Below are 15321 nucleotides of genomic sequence, written 5' to 3' on the forward strand. Positions count from 1 at the left end.
AAATCTGTACACGTGATCTATGGACCCATGCGATAAACCTATCCAAACGGCATTTTGATAGTCCTTACCGTTCGTCCGTAATTGGCTTCCAAAGTTAGTGGGAGGGGCCCGTTTTACCAAAAATGCCAAAAATCACGAACGAAACGTCCAATCAATCCCAAATTTTAATCACATGTCGAGGGTGGTTTACTCAACAAATCCCGAAAAGCATTTCCACTTTGATCCATAGGGATCAAATGCGCAAAACGTAACCGTTCGATGCAAAAACATGATTTTTGGGGGGAAAGATCATTTAATCATATATATATATATATATATACATATTTTACATTTCACAATGTGTCGCGATGCGACAAATTGTGAGCTTGTAGATCTGCTATTTTCAAAAGATTTTTCATACATTTGAAAAACGTGAAATGGGACATTCTGCATAATCAGTACTTTTACTTTTGTACTTTAAGTACATTCATACTTAAGTAAATTTCGGACTTTCACTTGTAACAGAGTATTTCTACATTGCACCACTGGTTGAACTCTATTCATACACAACTTCATCACATTTATACTTCATCACACAACAGTGTTGCACACTGAGAATAGCAGAACTAATCTCACAACCCTATGCCACACATTGTGAGCTTGGAGGTCGGATATTCTATGTGTGCGATGTCAGAGCATAAATTATGCTTATAGCCTGGTGTGTAAATATTAGAGTTCAGAAGTGTTTCCCTGACAGGCTGAGGCCTAGCAGAGTTTCCTCTTTGGGTTTCTTTGGCATGGTGCCAGTCTCCTTGGCATGGTGCCAGTCTCCTTGGCATGGTGATGTTTAACTGTTTCACTGCCTCTTTCTCTGCTCTCTAACATCCTGTGTGAGATGAACACAGACTGGAACAGAGGTACAAAGTCTCGTGAGACTTGGGACGGGATTACAGTATGTGAATGTACGAGATCCAAGATGGCCGAATAATTACAGTGCTGAGACAAGACGGCTTGTGTGTGTGTGTGTGTGTGTGTGTGTGTGTGTGTGTGTGTGTGTGTGTGTGTGTGTGTGTGTGTGTGTGTGTGTGTGGTCTTTATTTAGTCTTTATATTCTATGACCTACAGTTTATTTAGTCTTTATTTATATTCTATGACCTACAGTTTATTTAGTCTTTATTTATATTCTATGACCTGCTGTTTTTACATGTTTTATTTCCATGCAAAATGTAAATAAAACATTAAAATACTTGTCAGCTCTTCTAATACTAATAATTATAATAATATGACTAATACTATCCTGTTAGGACTTGTTTCACACATTTTACTATTTAAATAATGTAAATACATATAGCACCCAGTCTTGAGAAGAGGGACAAAACCTTTAGCTTTTTTATATATTCTTCAATTATGCCGGGAAAGTATATTTTAAAAGATCAAAGTGACTATTAAACCATGTAATGGACCAACCTCCTAACTCCATAACATGATATATCTGACTGAGATGACAAAATGTTATGTTTTTTTCATTCCACAGACGTAGTGAGTTGACAATTTATGTTTCAAAGTTGTTTAGGTTCTATTAATGCTAATAGAATTACACTTTTTTTTCTTCATTAATTTAGTTTGGATTTAGGACAGACAGAGTTGACATGTTATGGTTGGGACACCAGATGTTATCAATACACATGGTTAGTTTTTAATGATTTTTAACAAATACATTGTTGTGAATCCTTGTCTTAGACAGGAGTGTTTTCTGGCAGAGTGCAAGCAGACCACAATATTGTATGAATGTTATGTAATTCATATATATAAATAATTTAAGAATATTTTCAAACTTTTTTTTTTAAATTAGTGTTAATAAATCATATGAAATGTTTTGGTAGAACATGATTTGTCCCAATTCTAAATAATGGTGATAGTTGTTGTCAGGCAGAAACCGCGTATATCTCCATATCTTAACTTTTTGTCCTACTTGATCAGCGTCACACAAAAGCATCAAAAGTAGCAGATCTACAAGCGACGTGTTTTGAGCTTTTTTGCATTACGACACATTGTGAGCTTGTAGATCTAGTTTTTAAAACATCTTGAAAATGTGTGTGTGTGGGGGGGGGGGGGGGTTTGAATTACAAACATATATATATAAACAAATCTTCTTAATAATAATAAACTGTATTTGTGTCGCACCTTTCATGACATGAAATGCAGCTCAAAGTGCTTTACAGAGCAAGAATACAATTACAGAAACAAGTACAACTAATTTAACAATAAATCAAGGGGTCCCTGGCACAAAATATGTATGTTCAGATGGGGGTCCAGCCAAATACATGTGATAGTAATTTATATAAATACATATTAATTTGATGTCCTTGACATGACAATGTTTGAGAACCACTGGCCTAAAGTGCCACCTAGTGGGCTCATCCAGTAAGACTCTCTGGACCACTTAGTATATTAAACTATCCTCAAGGACAAGGACCACCTGACCAGGCCCACCCATCCACCTACCTACCTACAACAGGGCGGTAAGAAGGAATGTACACGTACGTATCTATATGAATATATATATATATATGTATATATGTATGTATGTATCGAGTATTTATGCGAATCAAATTGTCTTAAATTTAATATAAAAAAATGAACATTTATATATATGAAGCTACCACTTCAATATATAAATAGAAATCATTTTGAATTGTTTTGCTTCTTGCCTTTTGTTTTTCTATGTAACTGACACAAAGCTGGAAATGTTTCTCTTCATTTTGTTTCGTTTGTTACGTTTCGTTTTCATATGTAAGACTTAGCATTGTTGACATTTGGTTTTCTTCTGTTTTGTTTTGTTTTCTTTTTTTACTCTTTTGTTTATTTATTTTTTGTGACACTTAATTTAATTTGATTATTAATAAGGTGGGCATAATAAGCTTCGGCTTCAGCCCAAACCTTTTCGGTCAAATGATTTTGCTGAAAATATTTTGTATGCTCAACTGTTTTGTTTTTGTAAATCATGACCGAAATAAATAAACTAACTAACTAACTAACTAAATGTAGCCAACTACACCACCTAGGAAACTGCACCCTAGGAAATGGTTCTAATGTAAATGTGGAAGTGCACCTGATTACACGGAATGACTCTGATTACACAGAATTACTCTGATTACAAGGAATTACTCTGATTACACAGAATAACTCCCATAAGGTTGGTTGTACATGTAAAGATCTGAGGCAGAGGCGTGGCATAAAGTACACATTTACATAGTTTTATTTCACAGACAGTTAACAGTAAAAGTTAGTATGAACTCACATTTTAAACAGTTATTATGAGCTCTGAAGGGGTGACGGGGTGACGGGGTGGCGGGGTGGCGGGGTGGCGGGGTGACGGGGTGACGGGGTGACGGGGTGGCAGGGTGACAGGGTGGCAGGGTGACAACACAGACTCACAATGAACTGTAAATAACATCATATACTACATTAAATCATAATAGAACAGAACATGATACTAACCAATCATACCAGACCTGGGTTGGGGGGTTACCAGGACACTAGCCTCGATCTCCAGGCTTTTATTGTTTAGTTTTGCTAAAAAATAAAAGCCTGGCCCAGCGAGTCGGTGTACTCGGTATGAGGAAGTGTTTCATTTCCCAACCAACCAGAGTGCAGTGGGCGTCGCTCGTAATGTTGTGTTAACGGGGCGGGGGTTGACGGACAGATCGGTGAACCAATGGGATCAGGCGCAATCTCTCGCCGGCTCTTACACCCGCCCCTCTATACACGAAATCAGGAGCGTTGGGGCAGTCTACCAGGACACGGACACCCAACCTGGTGTGGAGAAGACCCCCAACACTGCAGCAACCTCACACACACACACGCAGCACCGCAGCCAGCCTGGGCCCACATCAAGTCCTAAACCAGAAACAAAACAGATTAATAATTAGATTAAAATTCAAAATTCAAAACATAATCATTACATTACATTACATTACAGTCATTTAGCAGACGCTTTTATCCAAAGTGTCTTACAATAAGTGCATTCAACATAGGTAGGGAAGGAAACTACTAATCACCAGAAGTCTGAAGTGCATTTTCTGCAAAAACAAGCAACCAAGAGTATACCTAGCGCTAAGGTAAAAGTGCAATATATCAGCTACCTATTTCCTTAAACAGATGAGACAAATAGGAAAATCAAATGAGCAAGAGCTAAAACAAATAATTGTATCGACTAAACAAGATCCAATAAAACAATACAACAATAAAACAAGCGTTCGTACAACTAGTTAACAACAAGTAGGCCAGGCAAAGAGGAAGGGTAGCGTTTCCTGAAGAGGTGGGTTTTCAGCCTGCGGCGAAAGATGGGCAGTGACTCTGCTGTCCTGACATCAGTGGGAAGTCCATTCCACCACTGTGGGGCCAGAACAGAAAAAAGTCGTGACCGTGTGGATCGGCCAGAAGGACCCTTGAGTGATGAGGCAGTCAGTCGCCCCGAGGTGGCAGACCGAAGTGGTCGGGCAGGGGTGTAGGCATCGACCATAGCCCGGAGGTAAGTCAAAGTGAGACAACACAACAAAATTATAATTTCAGACCAATATGACCATGCAGGCCACAGATGCAAAGCATTAAGACCAAGTAGTGTCTGTAGTAAAGGCCACAATGAGGGTTCTGGTTGATTTAGCTCATGTTTCAGCCCAAACAAAGCAGCAGCATCGTCAGTCACTGGTACTCACTGCACTGTGGTAGGAGGTAGGTCACTACAACAACAAAACCATGCAGTTTACTGATTTACCTGATGCTACGGTGATCATTTATCATGCTATGAATTTGGGGGAGGATTGAAACCCTTATACTGCCAACGGGCGCCAATGGTACTACCACCAACGTGCACGTCGGCCTGACGGTGAATGTCGACTGCACGGAAGGAAAAACTGGAGCCGCAGGTGACGGAGGGGGAGACAAAAACGACAACGTAAGGAGCGCCGGCGCTCGTTACGTATCCTTACGTCCGACTATAAATGATACTTTAGGCGGGCGGTAGCTGTTCAGTCGAGACTTAACAATCTCTCCCACCGTCAGGAGCAACCCCTGGCGCCTCGCATTTACGCCAATCAAGCGAGGCTTATCACCGGTAGACTGCTGCTCCCCGTGTTGTGCCGTCGCGGTGAAGCGACGCCGGAGTGTCCTCTCCAGTGAGCAAGCCTGGGTTTCAAGGTATGGGAGACCAGCTAAGTGGGGAGACCCACTTAGCTGGTCCCCCCTTTCCACTGTGCTGGTAGGATCCAAGGGAGAGGCAGAAGCCAATACAGCTTGGCACCAACGTCATCGCAGGAGTTGCCAGAACGTTGCTTGAGATAGCAGCGGACCACCTATAGGTCCATTGGGTTGACTCCAGAAGCCCATCCCATATGTAGGGTATTGCCACAAGGAAGTGGAGGTTTCATTTTGGAGTCTCCCTTCTCCTGGGCGGGTTGCCTTCCCAGGCCTCTGAGCCCCACCTGCCCAGAACTTCACCGTAACTCTGGTTTGGGGGCTGTCAGGTACTGAGCCTTTGCCAGAGGCCACCCGGAGGTATAACAGTGGTTAAGGGTACCCTCATTCTGTCCCCTAGGTCCAGGCCCCCCCACCGTCGGATGCAGTTTAACGTCATACCCAAGACTCACACACATATATACATATGTACACATATATACATATGTACACATATATACATATGTATATACATACATAGTCTTTACTATGATGGTCAGATCTAATCTGTTATATTTACTGTTACATCTTGCTTTTTGCTCATCATAATCCTCTTGGTCATGGAAGTGATAATAATATAAGTATCACAAGTAATGTTTATTTAAAGTTATTGTCACAATACAGTATAATGATTATTGGTCTATAGTAGGGTGGAGAGGGCCTCTATATATTTACACACTCACTCCAGAGGAACACATTGCATATACTGTGGGGCAGAAACCTCTGATCTCTGTATTTTAACTTTTTTCGTAAATTAATGCCTACTTCGCCATTCTATGTCACTCCAAAGTAGCAAAAATAGCAGATCTACAAGCTCAAAACGCTTGGGATTTGAGCATGGCATTCATTCATATCTGCAATGCATTGTTGGATCTTATCTCTAAATCTAATGAGTGGATTCTCCACTGAATATAAAACAAATCACTATATTTCATGTTTATCATAGTTAATAGCAGTGATGGACACTAACTAACATTTACTTCAGTAATGTACTTATTACATGTAGGAGTTGTTGTTGTGTTGTAAGAACATGACTTTTCACTGCTACACGTTAAACATACATAGTTCTCCATCTTCAGAGCCACTGACATGACATTTGTCCCATTTATATAACACATTAACTCATTACTAATTACAATACTATTATTTAATGGTTAAATGAACCATTCTGCATAAAGAGTACTTTTACATTTGATACTGTGAGTATACTTGTGATGATAGTTCAGATATCTTCAGTTGTCTAAAAAGTCTATCAGTCTATGAAATGGTTTTCTGATGACACCTGCTGGTTATAATGAGCGACTGCAGCCTACAGGGAGTTTTATCATTTCTATTTCAACGACCCATCAGTGCTCTGCAGAGATGGGAAAAGTACTGACATTCTGTACTCGAGTAGAAGTACAATTACTTGTGTAAAAAACGACTTTGGTAAAAATGGAAGTACTCATTCAAATAATTACTCAAGTAAAAGTAAAAAAGTACAGGCTCTGAAATGTACTTTAAGATTAAAGGTGAAAGGTATTTTTACCGGATGTGCAAAGCCAACTGTAACCTCAAAAACACATAATGTTTAGTAATGAAACTATTGTCTCTTAAAGGAGATGCAGTAAAGTGACGTATGGCTGTGCATTCTAGTCATAGAGAAACTTACTTCAAGCAGATAAAAGTGAACACTGCACAGTGAAGCTCAAACGTTCAACATAAGTACATGAACAAAAACATACTTCATGTGTAGTAAACTCCTCTCCTAAAAAGGAGATACAGTAAATAATAAAGTGCATTCTGTAAACAATAATAAAAGTGCATTTTAAACGTTACCCATCACCTTCCTTCCTCTTATTTTCCACCCATCTTCTCCTTCCCAATCCCTGTCCACCTCCTGTTTCTTCTGCCTATCTTCTCCTCTGCTCATCCATTTATCAGCTTCAGGTTCTCTCCATCTCCACCAGCCCTTCTGCACCGTGCATCTCAAAACTAACCAGTGATCAGTTTATTATTACAATGATTACTGCAAACTTAGAGACTCATAAAGTTGAGTTTGAGTCCATCTGAGAACTAAAGCTTCCTGTTAACTTCAGGGTCCATTTCAAGGTCCTGGTGAGTCACCTATAGAGCTCTGCATGGTCAGGCCCCAGAATACCTAACCGACCTGGTCCCACGTTATGTACCAGGGAGGGCCCTAAGGTCTGCTGAACAGGGTCTGGTAACAGTTCACACACTAATCTAAGAACTAAAGGAGACAAGAGCCTTTCAGGCTGTAGCTCCCAGGCTTTAGAACGCTCTTCCACATGTCTGGAGAACTACAGCCTCTGTGGACATGTTTAAGAACAACCTTAAAACGCTGCTATTTCAACAAGCTTTTACACATGTTACATGATGTTATTTACACGTTTGTGTTATTTGCTGTCCTGATTGAGATGAATTGTACAGCTTCTTCTGTTCTACCTGCTTTAATACCTTGTTTTGTTTTTAATCTCTCTGTATGTGAAGCACTTTGTGAGTCCTCTCTGTGAGAAGTGCTATATAAATAAAATGTACTTACTTACAGTATCACATAACACAATGAGGTTACTCTAGAGCCATGCTAGCTGCTCAATGAAATAGTATTTAGACACTTTCTGAACACACACACACACACACACACACACACACACACACACACACACACACACACACACACACACACACACACACACACACACACACACACACACACACACACACACACACACACACACACACACACACACACACACACACACACACACACAGCTGGTTCTCACAGTTCTTTGACCTTTTCGGGCAGAAAATCAGTCCTGTGGTGTTAAGAAGCCTCTCACAGGCAGCTGAGGCAGGTAGTGGTGTTTTCACTATGAATTGAGTACATGGACCCCATTAGAAACAAGCCATTAGGCTTTCATGGGCTTTTCATTCCCATTTAGTTGACCTTGTATTTAAACTGTACTTTCATGGGCTTTTTTTCTGCATAAATAAAGTATTCAATCAATCAATGAATCCAGTGTGTTGAGCTTGAGAGCCAGGTGTCACACTGATGTAAAGACTAGAGGACGTTCATGGTATCATCTGGACCGGTCAGGTAGGACTGCAGCTGCTTGTGTTTTCATGTGCATTATTTACCCTGCTTGATGGTGGAGAAGAAGTCATCCTCATCTGAAGACTGGGACCTGAATGCACCGTGGGTTGATCCTTCAGATGGCTTTGGATGTAGTCGAGGCCTATGGAATAACAAAACCACAAAACCAAAGGATTTAAGCTTTTCCCCAATAAACACTGTTTTAATACCTAGATAAAAACAATACATCATGGAATTAGACATTTTAATGCTAGAATGTTTTGCTAAATGACTTTTCATACACATGAGGATTAGTAAAGGTTGTCATTTAGTTTTCACAAGTAAACATGACTTACATTGACAGAAACAATATCTCAGTACATTATGGACACTTCAAATGACAAAATGTCCTCATCATCAATAAAGTAAAGAGCATCAGCAGCATTTACCATGTTATAGGATGTCTTCATCACGTGTCCAGCAGGTCCTGAACCTCTGGATCACCAAGCATCCAAAACACCTTTCCAGTCCTGCCTGAAGAGCATCTACCAAAAGACCCACAGTATGCAGAGCTGCTGGAGCTTAGCCTTGATTGATTGATTGAATATTTTATTAGACATAAATACAAACATCACAGTACAGTCACACACTTAGTCTAAAAGGAGAACACAACTTGTTTCCATTGAGGTCCTATATATTGAGAGAGAGATGAAGCAGGGACCCCCTCGCTGAGAGAGAGATGAAGCAGGGACCCCCTCGCTGAGAGAGAGATGAAGCAGGGACCCCCTCGCTGAGAGAGAGATGAAGCAGGGACCCCCTCACTGAGAGAGAGATGAAGCAGGGACCCCCTCGCTGAGAGAGAGATGAAGCAGGGACCCCCTCGCTGAGAGAGAGATGAAGCAGGGACCCCCTCGCTGAGAGAGAGATGAAGCAGGGACCCCCTCACTGAGAGAGAGATGAAGCAGGGACCCCCTCGCTGAGAGAGAGATGAAGCAGGGACCCCCACCACTACATTGCATACAATTGTGTTGCAGAGTAAAAATGTTCATAGATTTCATACAATCATCAGTGTGTAAATTCAGTTTCTTTCTTCATTTCAGCCCCCCCCCCACACACACACACACACACACACACACACACACACACACACACACACACACACACACACACACACACACACACACACACACACACACACACACACACACACACACACACACACCCTCTTTGCCAAAAACAGCCGTTGTGAGCTTGTAGATCTGCTATTTGGGTTAATGTTCCCTTCAGAATAGGGATGCTAGGGTTCAAGTGGTTAATGCAAAAAAAAAAAACTAAATCCTATCACACAAAGATTTGGCGGACCCCCTGTAGTAGCTCTGAGGACCCACTAGGGGTCCCGGACCCCCTGTTGACGACCCCTGAGCTACAGCATGGCAAACAGACTGGTACACTGATACAGCATGGAATACTAAGCTAACGTAACCTTAATGATGTGTGGATGATCCTCTGATTCATCCTGCGTCACGTTTTTGATTGATTGATTGATTGATTGATTGATTGATTGAATACTTTATTAGAAGTTTGCAGAAAAAAGCACATGAAGGTACAGTTCAATACAAGGTCAGCTATAGCGGTGGTGGAAAGTAACTAAGTACATGTACTTGAGTTATGTACTTAAGTACAATTTTGAGGTATTTGTACTTTACTTGAGTATTTCCAATACTTTTACATCTATACTCCACTACATCTCAGAGGCAAATATTGTACTTTTACTTCACTACAATTATTTGAAAACTTTAGTTACGAGTTACTTGAATTATTACAACACATATACATTAACCACTTCAGTATTTAAACTTTGTCTATTTTCAAGAGATTTTTACACATTTTAGAGACTGCATAATAGAGTACTTTTACTTTTGGTACTTTAAGTATATTTTGATGCCAATACTTTTGTACTCAATTACATTTTGATTACAGACTTTTACTTGTAACAGAGTATTTCTACATTGCAGTATTGATACTTTTACTTAAGTAAAACATTTCAGTACTTTTTCCACCACTATGGCTAATAGGAATTAAAAAACCCAAGAAAGCCATTGGCTTGTCATCATAGAGTACAGAAGTCCTGACGTCACTGCCTCATCCTCTGGGTCGTGGAAGTCATTTCTCTAGAGAGAATAACATCGGGTCTTCAAATCGTCTCATATATGAATTATGATCCATAAATAAACAAAGTGTCTCGGCGCTGTTGTCGATGAGGCTTTGTATTGTTTATGATAGTCAGTCACTCATATTTCATACAGTCTGTTTATGGAGAAAATTTAACTCATTTTGTCTGAAGTAACATTAATGTTTTCTCACCGTCAGTTGATGCTTCATATCCATAAGAGTCAAACCTCCGGGTTATTAGTTTATTTATGGAACACACTTCTTGTTATTACATTATAACACGTCTATGGGGATTCAGAACGGAGAACCGCGACCCAGTAGGATGCGTCACATAGGTTTAGGGAAATAAAGACCCACCATCTCCAGTTTACTTCCTGTTTCTGTGTGAAGTGGGCGGGGCGCCTTTTTAGGAGACCGGAAGCATGTTGGAGTCTATTCATTCTAAAGCTAATGGGAGAGTGAACGTGAACACAGCTTCTGAACCATTCTTTATTATTATTATTATTATTATTATTATTATTATTATTATTATTATTATTATTATTATTATTATTATTATTACAGCTTCTGAACCATTCTTTATTATTATTATTATTATTATTATTATTATTATTATTATTATTACAGCTTCTGAACCATTCTTTATTATTATTATTATTATTATTATTATTATTATTATTATTATTATTATTATTACAGCTTCTGAACCATTCTTTATTATTATTATTATTATTATTATTATTATTATTATTATTATTATTACAGCTTCTGAACCATTCTTTATTATTATTATTATTATTATTATTATTACAGCTTCTAAACCATTCTATAGCTCCATGGTCACTGAACTAAATATTGGACCAGATCGTCACAAGACACATAATATGTACAACATTTTTCACACTAAAATGTATTTTTTCAGAGAGACTGAATCAGGAGAAAATCTACCTTATTATCGACATGTCTCTGTCCCAGCAACACACTCTCGCGGGATCTAGCGCCAGTAAACAGAGAAACATTGGACGTTCGCGAGATTTGCCGTCAGACGCCGGCGCCCACTAGGAGACCATGTGTAGGGTTTATGTACCATGTCGCCTCTAGTGGCTCCAGGCGGGATGGTGGATCTTCATAAATTAACAATCTTTGGTGGTGGTCTGTGTTTCCGGGTTTACAGCCAATGACATTTCACAACATTGACAGAGAGCCAATCACAAGCTGGGATGTAGGGGACCGCGAGTAATGCTTCATAGGATTGGCGGAGCCTGGAACCAGCTATTCAGGTCGAAAAAGATATATATTAATATTATTTTAAATCATTTTCATGCATTAAAATTACAGTAACGAGCCTGTTTGGAAAAGGTACGGAGTAGAAAATACAGATACTTGTGTTAAAATGTAACGAGTAAATACAATGAACACATTAAGTCAAAAATAAAGTACATTCCATTGTTTTTATGTACTATGTGCCATACAGATACAGTCATAGTAAATCAGTGTCATACATAAATTATGTATTATGTAACATAATATGAAGAAAACCTGGAGACTGACATTCAATCATTTAATTGGTATTAGGTTTTATGATCAACATAATAATAGACTTCTGTTTGGGATGATAAAGGATCTGTTTTTTCCAACCAAAGTCTCTCCAGGTCAGAGAATTAGTGGACATGGATTGTGTTTTCCACACGTCTTCACTTATATAAACGTCCAGCTCTTTTTCCCATCGTTGTTTCATATATATTGTGGAGTCCTTATTCAATGATACAATTCTATTATATAGATTACTTACATTACTTCTTGAGTTATACGCAACAGTAAATATATGAATAATTGGTGTGGTCCCTGGATTAGACTCTTATCTTTTTGCAAAAAAAAGAATCCCTTAACTGTAAATATCTATAAAGGTCCTGCCTAGCCAATCCATATGATATGCCTGACATACATTTTCAAAACGGTCAATATCCCCATTTTAACTATTATTGTTTAGGTTTTTTTAATGGTGTACAATACATGATGTATATTATAAAGGTAAAGTGGTTCAACTGATTTAGATTCTACTTGTATGTTAACATGTTTAGCTGGGGACCCCCTGGAACCCCCTAAAGGACTCATACTGTAGCCTACATATAAACTTTATTTCAGACACAATAGGAACACAGACAATAACAACACATAGATAGCCCGAGTGCCAGACTGTTTTCACTCCATATAGCCCAGATCAGACATAATAATTCAATTGAAAAGTTCTGGATTTAACATTTTACACAATTTTGCATCTTGAAATAAATCGAAAGTTGATGCAAACAATTCTTACAGGTGTCCCAACTTATTATTATTATTGTTATTATTATTATTATTATTATTATTATTATTATTATCATCAACAGCAACATTTCCAGCCTGTTGACTTATAAACTGGATAGGACAGTTTGTTGACATGACAACAACAGTCCAATAAACTACTAACTGATGACAATAATAATAAACAGACTCTTATAGATTCATATAAGTATTCATTATGTCAATCATTTTATATGTGTAATAATATAATTATTCTTACCAGGACAGATCATTATGTACATTTATTAATGTTGTATTCTACATTAACAACTTTTAAACTGTCTGTGGATGAAAGAGAGGAAGCTGCTCCTTGTAGGCTGCAGTTGCTCCACATAGCCAGCAGGTGTCATCAGAAAACCATTTCATAGACTGATAGACATTTTCAAATCAAGGATCCCAAATATGTATTTGTCCACAGACCATCTGAAATGATTTTGTGCCAGGGACCCCCAAACAAGATTTGTGTTGTGGTGTTTGTTGGGTATCTTTCAAAAACATTCCAAACATTTCACGTTTATTTGATAAAATATCAGATCTACAAGGTCTCAACGCACTGTGAGCTTGTAGATCAGCTATTATTAGTCGCTTGTTTTGGGCTTGTTTTCATAGACCTGCGGCTGCTTATTTCTCTTGCAATCTGGCAATAGAGTTAGACAAAAATAATAATGTTGTTAAATGTATCAAAAATATGTTTGTCCATCAACGTGTGGACCAGGGACCCTCAGGGTTCCAAATGGACCCTTATGGGTCTGTAACTCTGAGAGTGAAATGGAACCAAGTGGACCCGTAATGTGTACACTCTCAGAGTTATAGAGGAACTTTAAATTAAACAGTTTGAGAAGCACAGCAGTAGCAGATATATGATATGATGTGCTGCGGGGGGGGGGGGGGGGGCTTGATGTGGCAGACATTTCTAACTTGTGATTGGGTGAGCAGCCTACAGCTCGCCTGCAGTCTGCTCACTGCAAACCTCCACTTGCACGAGCGCACACACACGTACACGCACACACACGTACTGTACACGCATACACACACACACACACACACATACTATATCCTTAGTAAATTAGCATAAATGCAACATATATGATTTGGGAACTTATAATAACTGTATATGACAGTAAATCCACATACATAATCCTTAGTAATTTTGTGTGTTGTCAAACTTATATGAGTTGGGCAACCATCAGTGAAACCAAAATCTGATAGGATATTGTATAAAAACCACACAATACAGGCTATGTCACAGAGACATCCAGATAAAACAAAACCTAATCAATGAAATAACACAATAATGAGTTTTAGGTATTTCCTTTTACATTTTATGACTCCTATATTATTTTAAGATTTTATTGGCAATCATATCTAACAAATGGTAATAGGTTTAATAATTACGATTTTTTGTCATTGTGTGTGCAGCAAACGTTCATCATCTCCAAGCAATGTACAGTATTCAATATTAACCAAATACAAATGCTATAATACAATAATACAAAAAAACATTCACTCCTTTATTGCTGTAGAATTATTTTTTATTATTTTTTTTTCGGAAGGAACAAAGAAATGAACAAGACTTTCATTCATATTTTTCATTTCATATTAATTTCATACTTTTCATTTCATTTCATATTTCTAATTTGTCATCTTTAACTCATTGAGTGCCAATGACGTCGCAGACGTCACGTTTTTCATAAGCCCAGAGTGCCAATGACGTCTGAGACGTCATGGAGAAAAAAAAAAAAAAAAAAAAAAAAAAAATTTTTTTTTTTTTTTTTTTTTTTTTTGAAAAAAAAGGTTCAGAACCCAAGATATGATGATTTGAAGATTTGCTGCTCCATTCACTTCTTGTATAATTTTTTAACTGAAAAGGCTGTATCTCGGCTCCAAAGCACTTTTTTTTTACAATGTATTTTTGGCCTTGGCACAGGGGTGATATAGCCAGAAATATTTTTGGCACTGAATGAGTTAACATTCATTCACTTACAGTAATAGGTCTGCAGTAGCCGGCATACAATCGGGTTGGACTGTGGACTTTGAATATAGATACATGGTCTAACTATCAGAGTAGCGTCTATGGCTGTGTGTAAGCCTGTGGGAAAGTGGACAGTTGACATGTAGCTCAGTCAAGTTCTGATAGCAGAACCTCTGGCTAACTTTTGCACTGTGCAATTACCATACTTTCCTATGGCATATAAACACTGATCACCAATGTTAATAAAGTGTGAGACTCTATAAATACTCCCATCCTTCAAAAGCACAATAGAGTTGTTTCTTTGTTTTGTCTTGTTGTAGGTATGACCATGAACAACTTCTCCACGTACAGCAATTCTCTTGTAGCAATTCACATTAGAGTTTATGGGAACCTCTCTCTCTCTGTGGAGGGCAGCTTGATCATACAGTGATATTAATCTCACATTTGGTGGACCAAGGGCAGTGACTTCAGTGAATTTGGCAAATATCTTTACACGCCGATTTCCATTTCTCATGTCATTACAGAAATCTTTAATAAATGCGGGTGC

At 38.5% G+C, this 15321-nt stretch overlaps 1 protein-coding gene and 1 long non-coding RNA gene across 3 annotated transcripts in view; both read right to left on the reverse strand.

Annotated features, from left to right (window-relative positions):
- Positions 1-15321, reverse strand: part of LOC308075733 (NACHT, LRR and PYD domains-containing protein 3-like) — a gene marked incomplete at its 3' end in the record, with an annotated part of 187927 nt that overhangs the window by 48313 nt on the left and 124293 nt on the right. The window lies entirely within an intron of this gene.
- Positions 3092-10788, reverse strand: LOC308076517. 2 transcript variants are annotated; one of them, XR_013932287.1, is made up of 5 exons: positions 10652-10788; positions 8737-8874; positions 8353-8450; positions 3281-3879; positions 3092-3196 (listed from the first exon to the last, which is right to left on the reverse strand). It is a non-coding gene; the product is annotated as an uncharacterized lncRNA (long non-coding RNA). The 2 variants fall into 2 exon arrangements; XR_013932288.1 differs by lacking the exon at positions 3092-3196 and having other exon boundaries at positions 3216-3879.

Source organism: Gymnoscopelus braueri (genome assembly GCF_963280865.1).
Source record: "Gymnoscopelus braueri genome assembly, chromosome: 20".
NCBI lineage: Eukaryota > Metazoa > Chordata > Actinopteri > Myctophiformes > Myctophidae > Gymnoscopelus > Gymnoscopelus braueri.